The 16,329-nt window shown below is 40.9% G+C and overlaps 1 protein-coding gene across 4 annotated transcripts in view; it reads left to right on the plus strand.

The window, feature by feature from the left end:
• Positions 1–16,329, plus strand: part of LOC122553102 (ADP-ribose glycohydrolase MACROD1-like) — a 918,032-nt gene that overhangs the window by 15,258 nt on the left and 886,445 nt on the right. The window lies entirely within an intron of this gene.

Consider the following 16,329-nt stretch of genomic DNA (forward strand, 5'->3'; position numbering starts at 1 on the left):
TTATCTGCCAATTTTCAACCCATTGACCCATTTGATCAAGATCCCTTTGTAGTCTTAGAATATCCTCTTCACTGTCCATTGCACCACCAATTTTGGTATTGTCCACAAATTTACTAAGCAGGCACTCTATATTCTCATTCAAATCATTTATATAAATTACAAATAAAAGAAGACCCAGAACCGATCCCTGTGGAACATTGCTGGTGACAGGCCTCCAGTCGGAAAAGCAACCCTCCACTTTTTTTTTCACAAAAATGTGTAAACAGAAAAAGAAACCAAGGTACTTTGACACCACCCCCATCAGAAACTCCTGCGGGACAGAAAAATACTCTAGCAAAATCAAGGAAAATAAATAATTAAACAAACAAATAACCAACTCCAGTAAGTAAATTCCTTCTGCTCCGTCCCCATGGAACACTCTGGGGTAGGGGGATAATGGTTTAAAATCCAGAGGAAGTCCCCTGATAATTTCAACTAGAGATAAAATTCCCCTCACACCGACCCCCATCAAGTGCATCTCAGACAGGGATAGTATGACGTTAAAATAAAAGCCACCTTGGCTCTTCCAAGGGCTCCAAAATCAGAACAAAGGGAAAATAAAGGAGCCCTCTTCACAGGGTACCACACCACAAATAGGTCCAAATTTCGTAACCGAGGACGGCTGACTAAAAGTGAAGGAAGGTTCGGGATTGAGTTGCTTTCCGATCGAAGATTTGAGTTGGAGTTTTTTTCCCAATCACACTGCGATCGGTGAGTTTCTGGAAAAAAAACTAACTGAAGCTAGGTATAAGTGCCAGAATGTGATTTTCCAGCACTATTTTGTGAAGTGGGTCCTAATAACCAAGGGATAAACAAAGTCGATGCATGGGTCTGGGTTCTGTCTCGACCAGAGAAAACAAGGTATTGACTGGTTCTAATCCTCAATAAATATATAAAATGGAGCCAGCTGTAGAGAATGATTTTAAAAAGCAGTCATTGCAATAATCCAGTCTATTTTAAATTCGGTGTGTGCATGCCATTTAAACTAATACACATTTTAAAAACAGCTGCAACTCTTCTCAGTCCTTTAGGTGGCACAATGAGATAAAGACTCATACAATATAGTTGATTAAATTTATATAATGCACAATAATATGTTTCAAATATATTCATTGAAGTACCTTTTAGTTCTCTCATACCTGAAGCCCCTCGTACATCTGGGTTTACACTTTAGTTTTGCCCAGAGCAGCAACTCCTGAGTTGAATTTGGATCATTAGTATTTAGTTAGCTGTACTGGTGCAATTTTCTTTTTTGCTTTCCAAGAATTTCATCTAATATTGGAGTGAGAAAAAGCATATATTTCAGAAGTCTTATCGAGGTGAACTTTATACTGTATGGCAAGCTCAAGTATTTAAGGCAGAGAAGTGAATGTTCTGACAAAATGCCTGTTTTAGAATTTACTTGTTTTCTATAAACTTTGCATAATAATATAGGAAACTGGCAAATAAAGAGAGGAAGCAAAATCTGTAGAAGGAGGGTACTTTCTTTTTTAATGTTATAAAATGACAGTTGAATTTTGAGGCCATTTAATTAAATAATACTGTTTAATTGACAGACTCTAGATTAGAGTGGTGCTGGGAAAGCACAGCAGGTCAGGCAGCATCAGAGGAGCAGGAAAATCGATGTTTCGGGCAAAAGCCCTAATGAAGAAAGATATTAGATTAGATTAGATTACTTAGTGTGGAAACAGGTCCTTCGGCCCAACAAGTCCACACCGACCCGCCGAAGTGCAACCCACCCATATCCCTACATTTACCCCTTCACCTAACACTACGGGCAATTTAGCATGGCCAATTCACCTGACTTGCACATCTTTGGACTGTGGGAGGAAACCGGAGCACCAAGAGGAAACCCACACAGACACTGGGAGAATAAGCTTGGACTTTTCTCTCTGGAGAGGAGGAGGAGGAGGAAGAGAGGAGACCTGATCGAGGTGAACAAAATAATGAGAGGAATAGATAGAATCAATAGTCAGAGACTTTTCCTCAGGGCAGGATTGACTGGTACGAGAAGTCATAGTTTGAAGATATTACGAGGAAGGTATAAAGGAGACGTCAGAGTTAGGTTCTTCATGCAGAGAGTTGTGAATGCATGGAATGCATTGCCAGTTGTGGTGGTGGAAGCAGAGTCGTGGGGGACATTTTAAGCGACTGCTGGACTTGCACATGGTGGATAGCAGTGAGTTGAGGGGTGCATAGGTTAAGTTACTATATTTTACATTAGGATTAAATCTCGCCACAACATTGTGGGCCAACAGGCCTGTTCTGTGCTGTACTTTTCTATGTTCTATCAGGAATTTTGCCCAAAACGTCGATTTTCCTGCTCCTCGGATGCTGCCTGACCTGCTGTGCTTTTCCAGAACCACTCTCATCTAAACTCTGATTTCCAGCATTTGCAGTCCTCACTTTGGCCTAATTGACAGAAAGAGTCAATGCTAATCATAATTAGTTGAGAGATTTTAGCTTGCAATCCTAGTCAACAGTAGAAAACATGAGTCTCATCAGGAAAGCCCCATACATTTCATTGTCCAAATATAATTTTTGTATTAAACAAATGCAGTTAGATTTTGAAAGCTGGTAAAGCCTTTATGACAGCAACAGACAAGAAGGTGTTGTAGGAGGGAGGAAGGGAACTAATTTCAAAGTATCTCTAAACTAATGGCACTTGATGTGTTGCAGGGAGATGGAGAATGAGGGTGAGCTGAATGGCAGTGGGGAAGGGAGGTGATTAAGTGGTGTGTCTAGTAACAGGAACGTTGTCTTTGTCTTTGAAAGCACTTCAATGAGAAGGGTGTTTGGGGAGAGTATATAACATGAGAAGATGGAAACATAAATAGGAGAAGAAACAGGCCATTCAGCCTTTGAAGCCTAACCCACAACTTTGTAAGTTCATCATCGATCTGCCCCAAACCTCAACTGCTTCTCTTTCATGCCAGCTCCTCATAGTCCTTAACTCAACATTTTAACAAAATTTATCTGCCTCCTCTTTTCAGTACTTCCAATGATCCACCTCCACAACTCTCTTGGGTAGAGAATTCCAGGCAATCGTTACCGTCTGGGGAAGGAGATTATTTTGCATTACAATGTTAAGTCACATTATTCTGTAACTATGTCTCTTAGTTTGAGATTCCCCCCACAGGTGGAAACATGTCAACATCTACCCTGTCAGGCCCTGTCAGAATCTTGTATGTTTCAATAGGCCACTCCTTGTTCTTCTAACCTCTACTAAATTAAAAGTCTTAACCATTCTTCATAGAATCCTTACAGTGTGGAAACAGCCCCTTCGGCCCAACAAATCCACCAACCCTCCAAAGAGTAACCCACCCAGACTTATTCCCCAACCCTATTACTCTCAATTATCCTTGACTAATGCACCTAACCTACACACCCCTGAACACTATGGGCAATTTAGCATGGCCAATCTACCTACTTAGCACATCTTGGATTGTGGGAGGAAACCGGAGCACCCAGAGAAAACCCACGCAGACATGGGGAGAATGTGCAAACTCCACACAGTCGCCTGAGGGTGGAATCGAACCTGGGTCCCTGACACTGTGAGGCAGCAGTGCTAACCACTGAGCCACCATGCTGTTAGGTTCTTTTTCTGAGGTTTCACACATGAGATGCAATTTGCACATACCAACCTCTGCAAACAGTTAAAGTTTATAAAGCTTGTACAAGCCAGGTGACCCGCTTTGACCCATTTGCAGGCATGCAAAATTGAGTCAAGAAGGCTCTGAACAAAGAAACCACATCCTCTTTATACAGGTCAGTTGGTCATGTTCACAGGTACTCTGGACACTTTTTTTTTCCCATAATCACCTGTAAACCCAAGTACAATAGTAGGATGAGATCGTCACCTGAGATAATGCAAATGTAAATGCCCTAATCTTGGGGAATCATTACGTAGATGATTTCCTGACTCGGTGATTCCCCAGGACACTGTAGGTGTGATACGCCCTATCTTCGGGGCGACCCTGCAAATGAGTTCTGGCTCTGCTACCTCCCCAGACGATGTAGGTGTGATGGCCTTCAGTATTGGGGGATGATCACGCAAACAAATTTGGTTGGGGGATGGCTATGAAAGTATTTCTGAATGGAAGCGAGAGTTTAATTTGATGATAGTAGCGGAGTAGTAGCAAATGACTGTCTAAATGGAGTGTGAGTCATCTGCATTCCTGCATAAATGTCATCACCACCTATTTCCAGAATGTTCTGTCAGTGCAGTTTAAACCTTGAATATAACATTAATGTCCAGAGAGATATTCCAATTAATCTTTTAATATTACAATGCCGCTCTTAATTCATGATAAGTCACCCCTTCATTCGAGGATCCAGCCTACTGAATCCTTTTTGAATTGCCTTCAGAATCAATATATCCATTTTCAAATACAGGACCAAAACTATGCACAGTGTTCCAGGTGTGGCCTCACCAACCCTGTACAATTGTAACAAGACCTGCCTATTTTTATACTCCAGTAGAGGCAAAAGCTTCATTTCTGGCATTAATTACTTGGTGCACCTGTGTGATGACATTTTGTGTTTCATGCACAAGAATACTGATTCATGAACGTTCTTGGACTGTCTCTCCATTTAACTAATGTCTTTTGACTTTCCTATCAAAATTCATGACCTCACCTACCTCGTGAAACTCCATCTGCCAAGTTTAATTGTGCCCAGTCATTAAGCCTATTTATATCCTCTTGCAGATCCCTTATGTCCCCATCATAACATGTCTTCCATCTATTTTTTGCATCATCACTAAATTTGGATACATGTCCCCCCCCCTCCCCCAGCACCGACCTCCAGCAGCTTCAAATCATTAACGCAGATGGTCAGAATTGTGTCTTGGTACACAGGGTGTCAATGTCGGTCAGTGAGCACAGGAACATGGGAGATGTTGTAGATTGTGGACTCCTTTTGTATTATAGGTTTGGATAGAAGAATTTATGATCAAAATACAAATATTAGGAGAAATGTGTGACTTCAAAAATGAGGGCCAAATTATGCCTTAGCCCTTGTATAACCCTTTTTTACCTGAAGGTTATATTTAAATATTAACATTCCATGTGCAGTGAGCTGTAAGATAATTTTTTTGCAACATCTAAGTTGCTATGAATTTTCTTGCAACTGAGGTTTTACAGTAAATGATTTTTTTAAAATCAGTCTGATTGGATGTGTTGTGACGCACACCTATTGCTGATGCAGACCTACTAGCCCAAAAGTAAGGCCGCTACCTCCATGCCAAAAGACAGTAAATTATATAAACATAAAAAAGCTTCAGCAATTAAAACATTCCACATAACAACAACTGGTTTATTCAGACTCATGAGTTCCTAAATCATGTTTCCTGGGGAAACCTTTGCATAAAATTCCACCTTGATTTGGAATATCTGGATGGAGCTTGGATTATGGCATTGCAATTTACTGACCCTTGTTGATGCGCCTCAGTCCCTGCAAACCCCTTTTCACTCTTGAATTTTTGTTTCAGAGATGAGCAGAGTATGTTACGTAAATTCCATAGTGAATAGCTTGGTTCTGTTTTCATTTTAAAACTTGAAAACAAAACGCCTTGGTAATTGGTACTTTACCAAAGATAACTCACACGAAAGTTACTGAAGCGTAGGTTGCTTGTGCAGCTTGTTTACTTTAAAGCAGCCATGTGTTTGTTTATTGTGGTGATCCAAGAAGCTGCCTCCTGGTGAAGAAGGCACCTTTGCTGTCTTCTCTGAGGTAATTCTCCAAAAGAAAATTTGGAGTTGTAATTAATGGTTATCCACAGCATGTAAAATATGTGACCAATTTCATAGTAGACCCTTCAGGTTTCATTTGTATTCTAAATAGATACAGAAGCTACATTTTACTTAGTTAGATCAACAATTATTCATAAGAGATTTAGTGTGTTACTGAGAAATTTATTTACCTGCAGTGGGTAAAGAAAGTACTATTTTGTATATTTTCCAGGAACCAATCAAAAAACACATGCTTCACTGTCTCTTGGCAGATGGGGAACGTACAAATCAAAAGCGAGAACTGTGCTAGAGAACTACTAAGGACTTGTGAAAACAACCAATCCTGAATGACCAGTCAGAAGAACATACCAATAAAAGAAAGAAGGCGAAAAACTCATTCTGATTTCAAGATTTTATCAAAGTTTTTTTTCTGTCCTTTTTTTTTGAGTTCATGTGGCCTCAAAGTTCCTAAACTTTTTTTTTAAAGTGACATTTTTGCATTTAAAACTTACCATGAAGCTATCTTCTGTATGTTTGACAAGTTTCTCTTTGGAGTTAATGTCTTTCAAGTAAAAACACAGCATTTACTGTGCTCAACTGTTATTAACTTCATACAGTTCGCAGAATTTCCCATTGTGATTAGAATTTGTAGGGTTTTGTCAGGGCGAGTGGAACACTAACTCTCAGTAGAAAAATGTACCTCCTCATGGAATCAATATTTTTCATTTTCTTTGAATTTTTCTAAATTATTTGAAAACCATTTGCAGAATGAATTTTTCATTTAGTTTTGTATTTCATTGATTTATAGAGGTAGCTGACGATAGAGTAACTCTTTCTGATACAGTACTAGTTTGTTTCTTAAACGTAAAATAAAAATCGATTTAAATATTGAACATTTTTTTCAACAAACAAAAGGAATTGATTCCCATTAATCAAGCTAGGAAATGACACCATTTTTAGTTAATTTGAATTTGCTGCAAAAGAAAGTGATATTTGAAGCTTCCATGCATACTCTTGTCAAGTAGTGTCAATGCACCTAAAGTATCCAGTATGGCGCCTGACACTGACCTTTTGAAATTATTTCACTACTTGTTCCTCCCCCCTCCCCCATCCTCTCTGATGTGACACCCCAGATTTCATGGGTTTTGTCAGGTTTTTTTCAGCGTTTCTACTTTTCAGGCATTTCCATTTTATAACTAGTGTTGCTAGGTAACAGGACTCTCCCTCTTGCCCTACTGCTCAATTTTCCACTCCAAAGTTATTTGTGTGCTCCCAGGCCCCCATAACAATATAGCTACAACCAACTACTACTTCCCAGGTAGTCCTAGATTTCGTCCTTTCTCTCTTGCTTCCAGAATATTACCTCTGAAGTTAGCTGGAACACTGAGGAGAATTAAGTGAATTTGAAAAAGCTGCGCTGAGGTTTTCAGTTGAATGAATCATTGGGATTTTAAGATAAGAGAGCTCTTGGGGAGAAATATAAAGTAATCTGAGTTCATAAGATATGCAGTTGTAAACTTTAGTGTTAATAATATTTGTTTGTTTAATACTTTTTGATATACAATAAAGTTTGTTTTGGTTCAAACATGAAATCTTGTGGTACAGTTCTGTTGGTTAATTGGGCACTTGGCCTCCTCCTTTCATGTTAATAATTCCTAACCCCATCACAACAAATGCACCTGGTTCCAGTTTCTCCTTTTCCTGTTGTTGGGATAATGAACCAGTTCTCTCTTTTGAAGGCTTTGATTGCATCTGCCACCACTAGGCAATGCATTCTTGATCCCAATCATTTGCTGCATAAAAATGTTGTGTTTTTCTCATGAAACTGCTGCTTCCTTTGTTCACTACCTCTTGTTCTTACCCTGGGGAACGTTTCCCTCTTTCTAATGTGCTCAGATCTCTAATGAGTTTCGATGACCGTACCAAATCACCTTTACATTTTGACATCTCCAAGGAGTGCAACTCCAGCATCCAATCTATCCATTTACCCCAAGTCCCTCATGCCCAGAATCATTCCTGTGAATTTTTTTCAGCATTCTTTCTAACGAAGTCAACCCTTCCAAAAGTGTGATACCAAGAACCAGACACGATACCCCGGGTGAGGCCAGATATGATGGTGGTATAGTGGTAATGTCATTGGATCAGTAATCCAGAAGCCCAAATAAATTGTCTGGGAGAATTCAGTTATCTGTAAGAATAAAAGGGTGGTTATGATGAGGTGATTTTAACTTTCTAAACATAGACTGGGACTGCCATAGTGTTAAGGGTTTAGATGGAGAGTAATTTGTTAATTGTGTACAAGAAACTTTTCTGATTCAGTATGTGGATGTACTGACTAGAGAAGGTGCAAAACTTGACCTAACTCTTGGGAAGTAAGGCAGGGCAGGTGACTGAGATGTCAGTGGGAGAGCACCTTGGGGCCAGCAACCATAATTCTATTAGTTTTAAGGTTTTGGAAAAGAATAGACCAGAACTTAAAGTTGAAGTTCTAAATTAGAGGAAGACTTATTTTGATGGTATTAGGCAACAGCTTTCAAAAGCTGATAGGGGCAGACGTTCGCAGGTAAAGGAACGGCTGGAAAATGGGAAGCCTTCAGAAATGAGATAACGAGAGTCCAGAGACAGTATATTCCTGTTAGAGTGAAAGGAAAGGCTGGTAGGTGTAGGGAATGCTGGATGACTAGAGAAATTGAGGGTTTGTTTAAGAAAAAGAAGGAAGCATATGTCAGGTTTGGACAGGATAGATCGAGTGAATCCTTAGCGTGTAAAGGCAGTAGGAGTATACTAAAGAGGGAAATCAGGAGGGCAAAAAGGGGACATGAGATAGCTTTGGCAAATAGGGTTAAGGAGAATCCAAAGGGATTTGATAAATACATTAAAGACAAAAAGATAACTGGGGAGGGAATAGGGCCCCTCAAAGATAAGCAAGGCAACCTATGTGTGGAGCTGCAGGAGATGGGGAAGATACTGAATGAATACTTTGTTGTTTATTGTGGAGAAGGATGTGGAGAACAAAGAATGTGGGGAAATCGATGGTGACATCTTGAAAAATGTCCATATTACAGAGGTGTTATTGAATGCCAGGAAACGCATAAACGTGGATAAATCCCAGTACCTGATCAGGTGTACCCAAGAACTCTGTGGGAGGCAAGGGAAGTGATTGCAGGTCCCTTGCTCAGACATTTGTATCGTCGAAAGTCACAGGTGAGTTGCTAGAATACTGAAGGTTGGCTAACACGGTGCCACTATTTAAGAAAAGTGGTAAGGACAAGCCAGGGAACTATAGACCAGTGAGCCTGACATTGGTGATGGGCAAGTTGTTGGAGGGAATCCCGAGGGACAGGGTTTACATGTGTTTGAAATCGCAAGGGCTGATTAGGGACAGTCAGCATGGCTTTGTGTGGGAAATCATGTCTCTCAAACTTGATTTGAGTTTTTTGAAAAAGTAACCAAAGACGATTGATGAGGGCAGAGCAGTGGACGTGATCTATATGGACATCAGGAAGGTGTTCGACAAGGTTTGTCATGGGACACTAGTTAATAAGGTTAGATCTCATGGAATACAGGGAGAACTAGCCATTTGGATACAGAACTGGCTGGAAGGTAGAAGACAGAGTGGCGGAGTGTTGTTTTTTTCAGATTGGAAGCCTGTGACCAGTGGTGTGCCACAAGGATCGGTGCTGGGTCTACTGCTTTTCGTCATTGACGTAAATTATTTGGATGTGAATATAGGAGGTACAATTAGTAGGTTTGCAGATGACACCAAAATTGGAAGTGTAGTGGATAGTGAAGAAGGTTACCTCAGATTGCAACAGGATCTTGGTCAGATGGGCCAATGGGCTGAGGAGTGGCAGATGGAGTTTAATTTAGATAAATGTTAGGTGCTGCATTTTGGGGAAAACAAATCTTAGCAGGACTTATACACTTAATGGTAAGGTCCTGGGGAGTGTTTATGAACCAAGAGACCTTGGAGTGCAGGTTCATAGCTCCTTGAAAGTAGAGTCACAGGTAGATAGGATAGTGAAGAAGGCATTTGATATGCTTTCCTTTATTAGTCAGAGCATTGAGGATAGGAGTTGGGAGGTCATGTTGCGGCTGTACAGGACATTGGTTAAGCCACTTTTGGAATATTGCATGCAATTCTGGTCTCCCTCCTATTGAAGGATGTTGTGTAACTTGAAAGGGTTCAGAAAAGATTTACAAGGATGTTGCCAGGTTTGGAGGATTTGAGCTATAGGGAGAGGCAAAATCGGCCTGGACTGTTTTCCCTGGACCATAGGAGGCTGAGGGGTGGCCTTATAGAGGTGTATAAAATCATGAGAGGCATGGATAGGATAAACAGACACGGTCTTTTCCCTGAGTGGGCGAGTCCAGAACTAGAGGGCATAGGTTTAGGGTGAGAGGGGAAAGACATGGAAGGGACCTAAGTGGCAACATTTTCACAGAAGGTGGTGCGTATATGGAATGAGCTGCCAGAGGGGATGGTGGAGTCTGGTACAATAACAACATTTAAAAGGCATCTGGATGGGTATATGAATAGGAAGGGTTTAGAGGGATATGGGCCAATTACTGGCAAATAGAGCTAGATTAATTTAAGATATCTTGCCAGCATGGACGGATTGGACTGAAGGATCTGTTTCTGTGCTGTGCACCTCTGTGATTATGACTCTATGAATTCCACAATGACAACTGGATGACTTTAAATTCAATTAATGGGTTAACCTACAGTTAAAAGCTGATCTCATGGTAACCATGAATCTGCAATCAATTGTGATTAAAAACCCCTCTGATTCACTGAGGTCCTTCATTTCAGGAAGGAAATCTGCCATACTTGTCTAGTCTGGCCAACATGTTCCCACAGGAATAGCCTAGTGAGCACCCAGTTCAAAGGTAATTGGGAACAGCAATGCCAGTGATATCCATATCCCAGGAAAGAAGAGCATTATCCAACTTTGTAATAATATTGTTTATTATAGGACTCCATTCCCTTTTAATAAAAGCCTGGATCCCTAAATGCATTATTGGCTGCTTTCTTTACTTGCTCTACCATCTTCAATGATTTGTGCACATTAGTGTCCCTGAAGAGAGAGGGCATGATGTCAAACAGTTTGTAACAGTCTGGAGTTGTTTATCAGTCCTACGAACAACATTTTAATTTAACTTGGTGAGTTACTTTTTCAAGTTTTGATTTAAAAATAGATACAGGCCCCCTTTTCAGGGGCTGTTAATTTGTTTGATTGATTATTTGATCCTTTCCTCACTGACACTTTTCATATTAATTTTTTTTATGTTAATGAAAGTGAAGGCTCCAGACATCCCATACAGTGGCAGGAACTGTTTCTTTGATTTGTGAGGAAATCAGTGGAGTTCAATCTCCGAAATGAATTGTATTATTTGATTAAATGCACAATCTCTCATTTGCAGTGCGCAGTGGACTGCAGCTAGACTCATAGTGACAGAGAATGTAGAGACCATTCAGCCTTTTATGCCAGTGCAGGCTCTTTGGAAAGGCTGTCAAAAGGCCACATTTCTGTACTTTCCCCATCATTACAAAACTATTCATTATTCAAGTACGTATCCAATTTCATCTTTCTGGTGGTTGCTATTGAATTTGTAAGCCGAACAAAGTGGAATGTTTTTTTTAAAAAAAAAAATGACATTGTCCTTTCAGTATAAGGTTTTTGTATCTGATTATGCCACAACTCTGTTATATTTGGAGTTGGGCAATTCAAATATTTGTGCGCATACACATTCTGCTCCGTAGAAATTTGAAAGTATTTGTAGCATTAGCAGTTATGCAGCCGGAAGCTTTCAAAACAACTTAAGTAAGATTGTAATGTGGGTCAACAAAATGCATTTGTCAGAACTTTATTGCACTGGTATGCCAGTTGCTATTCCCATCCTTAACGCATCCAGATAAATAAATATCTGAGAGATCACTGTTCAAGTTACACTTTTAAAAAGTGGCGTTTGTCTCTGATCTCCAGCACCTGCAGTCCTCACTTTCTCCACTCTTCAAGTTACACCCAAGCAGAACCTGCAGAAGGGTATCAGAGCTGTTATATTTTGTTGCCTAATTGCTCATGTTGATAATTGTGAAGGCAAGCCAGAAAAATCAAGAATGTTCCTCAGGATAGATTCCTGGTTTGTGCTGTTTACTGATATCAGCAGTACAATTAGCCTCAGTGCCTTTGGGAAAAGGTGACAGAGGAGGAAGGACAGTTGAAGTCTGAGCTCCCAATTGCTGTTCATTGATGGAAGATGCACATGTGTAAAGTTTGGGTACAGACAGATTGACCTTGGCTGTGATGCTCACAAGATGTATGATCTCGCTGCACCCACTGGTGATGCACAACTCAGAAGACTGTCTCATTTGAATGAGATGCTGAAAGGAAACATGGCCTCTGTGGAATCCTATCGCAGTGCGGTTAATCAAGTCGTGAACATTAAAAGCTATCGAGGAAAACAATGAGGGGGAAAATACATTTACAAGAGCCTCATTCATTTTATAATTGAATGAAATGTGTTTCAGTTAAAAGAATTATATTGTCATGCTTGTGGTTTCAGAGGTCAACAGCACAATATATTAAGGCGGTGGTGAGCTGCCTTCATCAACTGTTGCAGTCCATGTCCACAATCTCATTAGGGAGGGAATTCAGGGATTCTGACCCAGCTACACTAAAGGAACAGCGATGTATTTCCATGTCAGGATGGTGAGTGACTTGGAGGGAACCTTACAGATACTTGTTCCCATGTATCTACTGCACTTGTCCTTCCCGATGGAAATGGTTGGGTCTAAAAGGTGCAGGCTAAGGATTTTGGGTGATTTTTCGTGATGCATCTTATAGTATACATTGCTGCTGCTGAGAACCTGTGATGGAGAGAGTGAATGTTTGTAAATGTGGTGCCAATCAAGCGAACTGCTTAGTCCAGGATGGTGTCAAACCTCTTGAATGTTGGAGTTGCACCCATCCAGGCAAGTGGGGAGTAATCTGTCATACTCCTGAATTGTGCCTTGGATATGGTGTATGGGCTTTGGTGAGTTACTCACTGTAGTATTCCTAGCTCAGTATTCCTAACCTGTTCTTGTATCCGCTGTATTCATTTGGCAACTCCAGTTGAATTTCTGGACAATAGTAACCCTCAATGTTGGTAGTGAGGATTTCAGTAATGCTAACACCATTGAATGTCAAAGAATGTGGTTAGATTGTCACTTATTGGGGATGGTCATTGCCTGGCATTTGTGTCACGCGAATGGTACTTGCAACTTGAGAGTTCAAGCCCAGATCTTGTTGCATTTGATCATGGACTGCTTCAGATCTGAGGAGTGGCAAATGGTGCTGAATATTGTCCACGCTATCAGATGGATGTCAGTATTGTAACTGTACTCGAAGTGCTTGGCTAGGGGAACAGAAAATTCTGAAGCACAAGTCTTAAGTGCTACTGCTGGAAAGTTGTCCAGGGCCCATAGCCTTACCATATCCAGTGCCTCCAACTATTTCTTATTATCACGTGGAGTGACGCTGGGGACCACGAGAGGAGGCTGAGATGGATCATTCACTCAGCACTTCTGGTTGAAGATGGCTGAGAACCTTTCATTATTGAGAATGGGGATGTTTGTGGAGCTGCCGCCTCCAGTGAGTTGTCTAATTGACCACCACCATTCACAACAGGATGTGGCAAGACTGCAGCACGTAGATCTAAGTCATTGGATAAGTCTGTCTATCACTTGCTGCTTATACTATATGGCACACAAGTCCTGTTCAGTAGCTTCACCAGGTTGACACCTCAGTTTTAGGTTTGCCTGGTGCTGCTCCTGGCATGTTCTCCTGCACACTTCATTAAAGCATGGTTGTTCCTCTGGTTTGATGGTAATGGTTGAGTGGGAGATATACCGGGCCACGAGGTTGCAGATTGTGCTTGAGTACAATTCTACTGCTGTTGATCATCGCATGGATGCCTGGTCTTGAGTTGCTAGGTCTATTCAAGTCAGTCCCATTTAGAATGCTGATAGCGACACTATACAATGGAGGTAGTCTCAATATGAAGACAGGATATTATCTCCACAGGTAATGTGTGGTGGTAACTCATGAACCGATGTATTTGTAGCCAGTAATTAGATTGGTAAGGATGAGATCGAGTATGTTTTCCTCTCTTGTTGGTTCCCTCACCAATTGCTACACACCCAGTCCAGCAGCTATGTCCTTGAGAATCCGAACAGCTTGATAATTAGTACAGATGCCAAGCAACCTATGGTGAAGGACGTTGAAGTCCCCCAGCCAGAGTATGTTTCTTTTTCCTGTGACACCCTCAGTGCCTCCTCAAATTGTTGCTTAACATGGAAGAGGGCTGTTTCAGCAGCCGAGGAAGGATGATAATCGGGAAATAGTGCCGGATAGCACTACTAGATTTTGAAAAGATTAAGGATCAGAAGTAAAGATCCAGTGTAGTAAAGAGACCCACAGTCCTGAGTTGGGCAATGTGAATAAAAATCGCAGTAATGAGGTACATTTGACTTGTGTTTCTTTCCAGGAAGGATAACGGATGCATTAAGGTGAGTATCAGTGATCTAAACCTCTGTGGTTCAAAAGAAAACTGAGCGAAATATCCCTGGCTCCATTTTATGTTTGCAATTGGATCAAACCTGAGTGTGTTATCCTGTAAAATTGACGACAACCTCTTGGATCAATGCCTGTGCAAGCAAACTGGGAAACCTCGAGGATTGTTTTTCATGATGTGTTGTTGAACTTTCCCTGACAGTATAGGGTAACCCCTGTATCCGCGGAATCGATTTCCGCGGTTTCGGATACCTGCGGTTTACCACGACCCGAACATATTATAGGGAACCTTCCAGAACCAGGGAGCAGGGGACTTTTGGAAGGTAAATTTCCCGTTGAAATGAATGGGTTTGCTCCTATCAGCGGTTTTGGGTTTCTGCGGTAGGTCTTGGAATGTATCTCCCGGAGGTACAGGGTGGATCTACTGTATGTCAAAATATCTGAACTGATGAAAATATTCCCTCTTCATGCTGCAATTTTGCTCTTCAAACCTTCTGGGGATGATAAACTTTGGGCACGAGTTATAATTGAGTTTTTCTTGCTATTGAACAACCTCTCTAACACGAGAAAACTGAACTTATATTTGTGCAATTTTTAAAACGCGATGCCATTGTCTTCTTTTATTTTTCGAACTCTGATGTTTCAATTTCTAATAGACCCCTCCAAATGTTTATTTCTCTTGGTGATATTTATTACAGCTGAATGATAAACAGTGTATTTTATGTCCTGGATTGATATCTATGAGAATACTTCAATACACTTTTCTGCTTTTCCTATTGTGCATGATATACTAATGCTGAACATTTGGAGAGACCCTTGACTGGGTGCCAGATTCAATTTAATTTCAGGAAAGCTAAGTCTTTGTGGATAGGTTTCTTTTTAAAGTTATTCTTCAATATTGAACATTTCTGGGTGCGTTCTGTCAGTGGCCATAGGACAAAACCACCTATAGCTTACAATTAACAATTTCACCCTGTGTCTAAGGCAGTTATAGGAGATGGTTGAATTTGACGCAGTGCTGTTCTGGTTATGCAGGCAGCTGTGCTCCACTTGACCTCTTGAGTACTTAATGCTGATGCAAAGTAATGATAAGCCATACCTTAGTATTGATCTCGACACCAGAGTTGCTGATGGCAAGCACAGCCCTGTCAATCCTTCCTAATTACATTTGGGGGGGCTTTGTCAAGATGTTTTCCAGTCCAGCACAAACCAGACAAAGCCATATTCATGGGATTCTAACCTACACTGCACCAGTCACTGCCACCATCATGCCTGGCTTTGATGTGTCCCTCCAGCAGGTCCGACCCACCAGAGGCGGAATAAAATCAAGATGTTGCCATGGGAATCCTCAGCTTTAACATGGGCAAGGAAATCTGCTGATTACCACTTATTGCCAAGACTCCCACCCTATCAGCCAAATCAGTATGCCTACATGTTGAACGCTACTTTAAAAAAACACTGATGGTGGCATACCATAGAGTACACTCCGTCTGGGGGTGTTTTGATGTCATACAAGTGCGAGTAGGAGATTAAATCCTTCGAGCCTGTTTCAACATTCAGCATGGCTGATCTGTGGCCTAGCTCCCTACACCTGCTTTTGGCCCATATCCCATAGTACTTTTGCTTAACAAAAAATGATCAATCTGTGATTCATAATTAACAACTGATCCAGCATCCACTGTCACTTTTGGAAGTTCGAAACCTTTCTCACCCTTTGTGTACAAAAGTGCTTCCTAATATCTCTCTAGAATGTTTGGGCCCTAATTCTCAGAATGTGCTCTCTAGTTCTAGAATCTCTAACCAACGGAAATAGTTTAGTTTTATCAACACTGCCTTTTCCTGTTAATATCTTGAAGACTTGAATCAAGTCACCCCCTTAACCTTCTAAGTTCTTCAGAAAGCAGGCGTAATTGGTGTAGTCTCTCCTTATAACTCAGACTGACTGATTTGGCAGCGTCTTATAAGAAGGCATTCAAAAGTCTGACGTTTCGACTCAGAAA

The sequence above is a fragment of the Chiloscyllium plagiosum genome, chromosome 9 (genome assembly GCF_004010195.1).
Source record: "Chiloscyllium plagiosum isolate BGI_BamShark_2017 chromosome 9, ASM401019v2, whole genome shotgun sequence".
NCBI lineage: Eukaryota > Metazoa > Chordata > Chondrichthyes > Orectolobiformes > Hemiscylliidae > Chiloscyllium > Chiloscyllium plagiosum.